The following is a 10,089-nucleotide window of genomic DNA, read 5'->3' as shown; positions in this document are numbered from 1 at the left end:
AGTTGAGAGCAATATTTCTCTGCCTCCGACATTGGACGGTCCCTTTGAGCGGTCTGCCGGTCTGGTTTCAGACGGACAATGCGACAGCTGTCGCGTATATCAACCATCAGGGCGGGACGAGGAGTTCCAGAATCATGATGGAGGTCTCTCGGATCCTGGTATGGGCCGAGTCCAGGGTTCCAGCCACCTCCGCGATTCACATCCCAGGAGTGAATATCACGGCGGACTTCCTCAGTCGCGAGCAGGTGGATCCCGGAGAATGGAGTCTTCATCCGGAAGTTTTTGCACTGCCGTGCTCCCGTTGGGGGACTCCCCAAGTGGACTTGATGGCATCCAGGCTGAATGCCAGGATTCCGACGTTCATGTCCAGGTACAGGGACCCGGAGGCTGTGGCGGTAGATGCTCTAGTGGCCCCGTGGGACCAGTTCGAGCTGATCTACGTGTTTCCGCCGGTATCCTTACTTCCTCTGGTGATCCGGCGGATCAAACTCGAACGAATTTCGGTAATTTTGGTGGCGCCGGATTGGCCGCGGAGGGCGTGGTATTCAACGCTGGTGTCTCTTCTGGCGGCGCCTCCGTTTCCACTGCCTCTTTGCCCGGACCTGTTAACCCAAGGGCCCATTCGCCATCCGGATCTGAAGTCACTTCGTTTGACGGCGTGGCACTTGAGACCGAGATCTTGACCCGTCGTGGGTTTTCGGCCGAGGTCACTGCCACCTTGCGGGCGGCCAGAGGTCCAGCTACGAATAGGATTTATCACAGAACTTGGGAGGCCTTCTATCCATGGTGTTCTGGATCGTCAAGGAACCCGAGGGTTTTTTCCATTCCCAACTTCTTGGCTTTTCTGCAATGTGGTTTGGCCAAGGGTCTGACGGTTGGTACCTTGCGGGGTCAGGTATCTGCACTATCCGTGCTTTTTCGGAAGGCTATTGCCTCGCACAGGGATGTGCGTTCGTTTTTTCGCGGGGTTGCACGTCAGTTTCCGCCTCGGAGGGCGTTTGTGGCTCCTTGGCGGCTCAATCTAGTCTTGGAGGCTCTTCAGCATGGGCCGTTTGAGCCTATGGATTCAGCTACGCTTTACTTGCTTTCTTGGAAGGTGGCCTTCCTGGTGGCGGTCACCTCTTTGAGAAGGGTTTCTGAGTTGGCGGCACTGTCTTGCTCACCCCCTTTTCTGGAGTTCCACTCGGATCGCGTGGTGCTTCGTACCCGTTGCGATTTTCTGCCTAAAGTGGTGTCGCGTTTCCACGTCAATCAGGACATCGTGTTGCCCTCCCTCTGTCCGAAACCGAAGAGTCCAAAGGAGCGGGCCTTGCACTCGTTGGATTTGGTGCGGGCATTGAAGTTCTATCTTACAATCACGCAAGGGTTTTGGAAGTCGGACTCTCTTTTTGTGATTCCTGCTGGTCGTCGGCATGGTCAGCGGGCTTCCAAGGACACTATAGCTCGGTGGATACGTTCGGCTGTCCTGGAGGCGTACCGGCTCAAGGGCGAGCCTTGTCCGGTTAAGGTTCGAACTCATTCCACGAGAGCTGTTGGTTCGTCGTGGGCTTTTCGTCAGGGGGCTTTGGCAGCGCAGCTCTGCCGGGCGGCTACCTGGCGCTCCGTTCACACTTTTACTAAATTTTATAAAGTGGACGTGAGTGCTTCTGCCGATGCGGCCTTGGGACGCAGGGTCCTGCAGGCGGCGGTGGTTTAGGTCATCTCTTTATCTTGTTTTCGGCGCTTGTTGCGCGCTTGCCTAAGTTGTTGGGGTGTTGGCGATTCTGCCACTGTTTCCCACCCTTGAGTTCTGGACTGCTTTGGGACGTCCCACTAGTAATAGATCTGTGTCTCCCTTCCTTCCCTTCTGCTGCTGAAAGATGGATTTTGGTAAGACCTTACCTGTAAAATCCTTTTCAGCGAAGGAAGGAAGGGAGACACAGCACCCTCCCATGGCAGAAGTGCATTATTGTTTTCCAGATGCGGCACGAGTCCTCTCTGATGGCGGTCGTCTGGGCTGGGGTCGGCGCGCTAGGGCTCTGTTCCAGCATTGCCAGCTCATCACAGTTGTCAGGTCCAGTGAGTAGTGCCTGGGACTGTGTGTTTTTTCTGTTATATGCATAACCTGTTCTCTCGCATTTCTGAATTTTCGGAAGGGGTTGTGTTGTTCCGCTGGTGTTGTCTGCTCTTCCTTAGCTTGTGTACGGACTGAAGGACATGGGAGTAGGAGGAGCCTAAGCTGGAGGGGCCGGTCGTCACTTTTTTCTAATCTGAGGTGAACTATCCTGTGGGGCTCCCTTCCTTCCTTCGCTGAAAAGGATTTTACAGGTAAGGTCTTACCAAAATCCGTCTTATCACTCTTTGGGCAGGTGCAGACGAATGTATATTCTCTCATCAGTCAGAATCGGGTCGATTATGCAAATCACACTCTGATCAAACTCTGATTTGATCAGTGTGATCTGATTCTCTTGGCTGAGAAGATGGGGAAAAAACATGTCATCATCTTCTCCATTCTGTCAGTCCATGGAAATTGGACTCCACTCAGATGACATCCAAGTGTAGTCCGATGTTTTCCACGGACTCAATGACTTGCATGGTCGAGTACGATCCAAATATCGGATCAGATTCAGACATGCTGCAATTTTTTCCTCGGACTAAGGAAAAAAAAATCAGAACTGTGCATGGCCCATAGACTGACATTGAATGTGATCCAATGTTTTGTCGGATCGCACTCGGACTGAAAATACGGTTGTCTGCACCTGCCCTAGCTCAACATAGTTCTGCATCGCCCTACATCTCCTCCCTCATCTCTGTCTATCACGCTACCCATGCACTCTGTTCTGCTAATGACCTAAGACTAACATCCTTAATAGTCCAAATCACCGACTCCCGTCTCCAAGACTTCTCTCATGGTGCACTAGTTCTCTGGAATACATTACAGTAGGCAATTTGATTAATTCTCAGTATTCAGTTTTAAGCATGCCCTAAAACACATTTCTTCAGACTCACGTCACTAATATAACTGTTCCCTTATTGCCCTTCCTAAATTTTCTGCAGAATCTGGTCCCTCATATCATCTGTTAACACACCCTCCATGCACTTAATAGCAGTCTGTTTCTGTACTTGTGTTAACGTGGCGCAGGGCGGTAACCATCAGTGAGTTACTCGCCTCCTAAGCCACGGCATCTTACATGAAAGTGGAGGTCCTGGCTGGGTGTGTGGACTTGAGCTGCAAGGGCGCTATACCCGTGCAGGCCCCATGTGTCACGGGTGTGTCAGAAGTGACAGTCACCCTACAGTTGGTTGCAGGAGATCTCTTCGTTTGGCATTACAGACACTTTCTTAGACGCTGTCTCTCTAGGACCCAGTGGCTACCTTCCTCTTGCTAATTAACACCCTGGCCTGGGTGTATAAATACCTGTTGTTTGCTAGAGGGAAGTGCCAGCTATACTCACATGACCCGTGGTGAAGGCTTGGAGCAAGTGCATTACTTCTTCCTCTCTGGAGCTAAGAGGATGTGTGTTCATCTCTCTGAAGTTGACTAAAACTAAGCTATCTTCCCTTGTTTGTTCCCCCTTGTTGTCTTTAGTTGTCAGTGGAGATCAACTAGCGCTCATCCCCTCCCTTCCCTAGCCAGGGCCAAACGCCAAGGAAAAATAGTGCGAGGTTCCTGTGCGGAACCAATATAGGGACGTTAAGGGAGACAGGGTGATAGAAGGTCAGCCTAGGAGGTCTCCACTACCCCCTTTCCCTAAAGTCTGGGCCCCCTTTTCCCCCTTCCCTTCATGTTACACTTAGTCTTTCCTGCACCTTGAGTGACACCAACCGATGTTGCTGGTTTGACAGGACCAAATGTATTACAGTTGAATGAGCGAGACCACCATTTAAAAATAAATTCTTTACTGAAAGGGAATTTGGTAGGAAATATATACAAGAGGGGCACACAGTCTTATGAACATTTCCTTTACAACTTGAAGCATTTTCCACACTGTTTCCTTCTTTATTTTCCTGTAGGGGTTGTACTCACTCAAGTGCAATGAGAGGCAAACAGGAGGCAGGTTCCTTTAAATGTCCATAACGGTTTATTGGCATCATAAACCGCCAAAAGCAAAATGCAAACAAACAGCCTTTAGTGCAGGGAAAAACAAAGTAAATAGTCTTTTTAGCAAAGTCTCTGGTTAGCCAGCGCTGTGGTTACACAGGCTGGTAGGCATCCAGTACACGGACCAATCTGGAGACAACCACACACAGGAGGCCTTCTCCCTCCAGACACACAGACCCTGTGCCAAACAATAGCCTCCATTAAATAGGCTGTTAACCAAATCCAGAAGTGAGGTATGTAGGTAGCATCTCTCAAACTACCTGTAACCCGGTCCCAGGTGCTCCAATTAGTCCTCTTAGTGCGTGCGTGCACTAAAGAAAATACTCCAGATTGCATCACAGAGACCAGCCATTTCTGTGATACATACCTCCCATCGACTACGCGACCATAAGCCACCTTACATACCTCCCCTCTCTGCCTAAAGCCGTGGGGCTTGGCACCGTCTACTACCAGACAGGGAATTCTTGAGAGGGCATCGGCATTACCATGTAGCTTCCCTGCTCTATGTTCTACATGGAAGTTGATGTCCTGTACTGCTAAAAACCAGCGTGTGACCCTGGCATTTTTTCCCTTTGTTTCCCTCATCCATCTGAGTGGGGCATGGTCAGATACTAATCTAAATTTTCGACCTAACAGATAGTACCGTAACGTGCCCACCGCCCACTTTATGGCCAAGCACTCCTTTTCTATAACTAAATATTTTTTCTCGCAGGGGGACAGCGTTCTACTCAGGTAGAGACAGGGTGCTCCTCCCTGTGTATCTCCTGGGAAAGGACTGCTCCTAAATCGACATCTGAGGCATCTGTCTGGAGTATAAACTCTTTCTTGAAGTCGGGAGCAACCAGGACCGGTTGCCTACACAGAGCCACTTTCATCTCTTGAAAGGCCGTCTCCATTTCTGCAGTCCACTTGGCCATGGCTGATTTTGTCCCCTTAAGGAGGTCAGTCAGGGGTGCGGCCATCATGGCAAAGTTTGGGATGAACCTACTGTGGTATCCCACGATTCCCAGAAAGGCTCTAACTTGCTTTTTCGACAGCGGTCATCGGCCAAGTTTGGATTGCTTCCACTTTAGGGTTTGTTCTCGCCTCTACCCACTACATATCTAAGGTACTTGGCTTCTCTTTCCCCATGGCACATTTCTTTGGGTTTATTGAAAACCCCACCTTCCTCAGAGCATCAAACACTGCCTGGACCTTTTCCAGATGACTCTCCCAGTCTGAGCTGAAGATAACAATATTGTCCAGGTATGCTGCGGTGTATTTCTTATGGGATGCAAGGATGCGATCCATGGCTCTCTGGAAGGTTGCAGGGGCCCCCTGCAGTCCAAACGGCATCCGGACATACTGGAAGCATCCGTTCGGCATAGAAAACACAGTCTTCTCATTGGCTTCCTGTGCCATGGGTATGTGCCAATATCCCTTTGTCAAATCCAAGGTGGTTATGTACCTTCTGGCCCAAGCCTCTCGATCAGCTCATCGACGCGTGGCATGGGGTATGCGTTGAATTTGGAGACCTCATTCAACTTCCGATAGTTGTTGCAGAATCTCCACTCACCATCAGGCTTTGGGACGCAGACGATCGGGCTCGACCAACCACTCTTGGATTCTTCAATGACTTAGAGTTTCAGCATACGAGCCACCTCTTTGGAGATCAACTCTCGTCGGGCCTAAGGTATCCGATAGGGCTTCAAGTTCACCCGCACATGTGACTTTGTCAGAACTTTGTGTTCTATGACCCTTGTGCAGCCCGGCAATTCCTAGAACAGATCCCGGTTCTTCTACAGCAACTCCAGACACATGGAGCTTCCACAGCCTCTCTATCTTGCCATGGCTTGATGAGGTTGATGTGGTATATCTGGTACTGCTTACGTCGTCCCGGTTGATGAACTTTGTAGTTCACTTCACCAATTTTTTCCACCACCTTATATGGCCCTTGCCATTTGGCCAAGAAGTTATTCTCCACCATAGGAATTAGCACGAGCACTCGGTCTCTCGGATTGAATTGCCTCACTCTGGCTGACCGGTTGTAGACCCTGGCCTGAGCTTCTTGTGCCTGGAGATGTTCTTTTACGATGGGCATCACCTTCGCTATCCTCTCCTGCATCAGAGCGACGTGCTTGATGATGCTCCTGTGGAGCGTGACCTTGGCTTCCCAGGTTTCCTTTGCAACATCCAGGAGACCCCGCGGATGTCGGCCATACAGAAGTTCGAATGACGAGGACCCCTTAGAGGCCTATGGAACCTCTCGTATGGAGAACAACAGATACGGTAGGAAGCAGTCCCAGTCTCTACCATCCTTCATCAGCATACTCTTCAGAGTCTTGTTAAACCTTTCCACAAGGCCATCTGTCTGAGGATGGTATACTGAAGTCCTCAATTGTGAGATTTGCAGGACTTTGCATAACTCCCTCATCACCTTACTCATCAAGGGAGTTCCCTGGTCAGTCAGGATCTCCTTTGGTAAGCCTGTTCGGGAAAAAACGTGGACCAACTTGCGGGCTATACTCTTTGCAGAGGAGTTTCTCAGTGGAATCGCTTCAGGATAGCGGGTGACATAGTCCAGGATAACCAATATATATTGATGCCCACAAGCAGATTTAACCAGGGGACCGACTAAGTCCACAGCAATTCTCTAGAATGGCACCTCAATAATGGGCAATGGCACAAGGGGACTTCGAAAGCGAGAGGTGGGGGGCGGTTAACTGGCACGTACTGGCAAGACCTGCAATACTTCAATATTTCCCGGTGACATCAGGGCCAATAGAACCTTTGCAAGATCCGTTCCTGTGTTTTTTTCCACTCCCAGACGTCCCCCCAAGACATGTGAATGGGCCATGTCCAACACCTCCTGTCTATACAGCACTATTAACTGCTCCAAACGCTCCTCCCTCACTTTCGTGACCCGGTACAACAACTCCCCACTCATCATAAAATGGAGAAACCTTGTGTCAGCCCTTGGCTCCTGTGCAACCCCATTTATAACAGTGAAATTATTGAAGGCTTCCTTCAGAGTTAGGTCCCTATGTTGGGCAGACAAAATTCTCACTGGTCACCCCTAACTCTGGAATGTCAGACTCAGGGGGCACTACTTCCTCATCCCCCACAAGAACACAAAAGGGAAACCGGTCTGGCTCTGGGTGTGGTGATAACTCATCAGGGTTAACTGGTTTCTTATCCGAGCCAGCGAACCTGGAACGCTTCCCCCACAGCTCCCAAAATAAACAAAAGTCCCGGCCTATAATGATGGGGTGCAACAAGTCTTGAACGACGCCGACCTTGTGGGACTCAGTACCGTGGGCCGTTTCATTGTTCATTCTGGCCATTGGATAGTCCTTCGCATTACCATTAATGCACCGTACACCGACTCTTTTCCCTGGGATCAGTTGGAGAGGAAGTGTGGCCCTCACAAGGGTCACCAGACTCCAGGAGTCAAGCAGTGCAGTTACCTGCCGCTCGTTCACCTTCACGGGACACGCTTGTGGGCCCTCGCTGGGTGGACAGTTCACACTGCAGGCCGGATACGGGTAATATGAACACCGGCGTCCTATGCCACAGTCCATCTTCTCGGGGGTCAGGGGACAACGGGCAGCAATATGTCCTGGGCCGTGGCACCTCCAGCAAATAACATCACCTGTATGGACCTTGGGCACCACCTTCCCCGCCCCTTTGGACCTTGGACGCCCCACCCCCTTTTGGGCCTCCGTCTCCTGTTGGGACCCCCAGTATGGAGTGGGCTGCCTTTCCAAGGAACCCTCAACCCCCTCGTATCTCTTGACCAGTCCATCGGCGTTCCTGGGATCACCCTGGGTAACCCAAGTCTGTATTGGCCCCGGCAGGGAGTGCACAAACCTGTCCATTACCACTCGCTCTAACATCTGCGCAGGCATAGAGGACTCTGGCTGCAGTCACTTCTGGACCAAGTGCAACAGGTCAAACATTTGGGAGCGAGGTGGTTTGTCCCGGTGATACGCCCAGTGGTGAACCCGCTGTGCCCTGAAAGTCATTGTCACCCAAGCGCGCGAGAATCTCAGTTTTTAGCTTGCCATACTCTTTGGCGTCCTGCAAAACTAAATCACAGTACGCCTTCTGGGGATCTCCCGTCAAGTATGGCACCAGTACCTCTGCCCACTGCTCTGGCAGAAGTTTTTCCCTCTCGGCGATCCTTTGAAACAGCGTCAGGAAGGCCTCAACGTCATCCCCCGGGGTCATTTTCTGCAAGGCCCGTCTTACCGCCTTCCGGACGTGGGTGTCATCAGCCGGACCTGGGGTTGGGGCGCTCGTCCTGCCCTGGATGGCGGTTGCCAGAAGCTGCATCTGCTGCGGCTGGGACTGGACCAAGTGTTTCAGCAGGTCCTCCATTTTGTCTGGCGATGCTTGCTGGCTTGCGACAGACTTGACCCAGGACATGCAGACCTTCGTGTAGCAGTCACACGTATCTGCTGGGAAAGCTGCCCGCATTCTCCACCAATTGTAGGGGTTGTACTCACTCAGGTGCGAAGAGAGTTGAAGAGAGGCAAACAGGAGGCATGTTTCTTTATATGTCCATAGCAGTTTATTGGCTTCATAAACCGTCAAAAGCAAAATGCAAGCAAACAGCCTTTAGTGCAGGCAAAAACAAAGAAAACAGTCCTTTTAGCAAAGTCTCTGGTTAGCTAGCACTGTGGTCACACAGGCTAGTAGGCATCCAGTACACGGTCCAGTCTGGAGACACCCACACACAGGCCTTCTCCCTCCAGACACACAGACCCTGTGCCAAACAACAGGCTCCATTAATTAGGCTGTTAACAACACCTAGAGGTGAGGTATGTGGTTGGCAAGACCCGCCCATCTCTCAAACTACCCGTAACCCGGTCCCAGGTGCACTAATTAGTGCTCTTAGAGCATGCGTGCACTAGAGAAAATACTCCAGGTTACATCACAGAGACCAGACATCTCTGTGATACATTCCTCCCATCGACTACGCGACCATTAGCCACCTTACATTCTCTATATTCACATTTCCTCTTTATTCTCTCCTCTTGTCCTCTGTATCCACTGTTTCTCACAACTCCACCACAACACAGCTCAATACTACAGTCCTGTTTAGCAAGAGTCCTTTACTCGACCTGCAGTTTCGCATCTTCTTTCCCGTCAGGGTGCCAGTATGGCTGGTCCCTATCTTCTCTAGTGCTGACGCTCTGGAACTTCCATCCAGGACAATCTATTCGCTTCACGTACTGAGTCCTGCCTAGACTCGTTACTTTCAAGAGTTATAAAACCTGGACCTTTTTGCCTCTCCCAGGACCCGTCTCCGGTAGTTCACTCTGCCTATTAGTCACTTCTGATCCAGATCTCGCTACCCCTTTCCTTCAGTCTCCTCTCACTTTTAGGGACACCCCAGGACACGGCTCTGCTCACAATGAACCTTAGGTCCTCTTTCTATGCACTCCAGGCCCTATCTAACTTTCTGACAGGAACTCGCACTTTCCCTTCAACTTTATCCCTCCCACTCTGGGCTAGTCTCAAACATTAACTCTATCCCTACACACTATCGGTATTACTAGTGCCTTTAACGCACATCACAATTCACATTATATATCACAGTTCACATTACATCACATAACATTAAACTTGGTTCAAGAGGAAAACGTGGGTAGTATGTCCATCTCCGTACATTTGTACACATACTGGTAAGTGACTGGTTCATGCAGCGATATGACAGCCCAGCTGGTAATATAAAGGGGAGACAGCATAATTATGTGTGAGGAGAGAAAGAGACCACAGTGTGAAAGGGACATCAAGTGTATTATTTGTGAAGAGACATCTGCAATAATATGGGAGTGCAATAATATGGGAGTGGAACAGCAGTATAATGGTATAGTTAGGTATAATGTGCAGCAGCACAGGTATTTGTGAAGAAAATAATGTGAGAGGAGAAAGACTGACAGCACATTGATGTGTGAAGAAAATGAGACATACAATAGCGCAGCTATTACACTAGAAAGAGACAGTAGACATAAAGTGCAAAA

This window comes from Phyllobates terribilis, unplaced genomic scaffold, assembly GCF_046119375.1.
Source record: "Phyllobates terribilis strain yellow unplaced genomic scaffold, ASM4611937v1 Scaffold_1__5_contigs__length_1240528914, whole genome shotgun sequence".
Lineage (NCBI taxonomy): Eukaryota > Metazoa > Chordata > Amphibia > Anura > Dendrobatidae > Phyllobates > Phyllobates terribilis.
The sequence above is the reverse complement of the archived record's forward strand: the minus strand, read 5'-3'. Positions refer to the sequence as shown.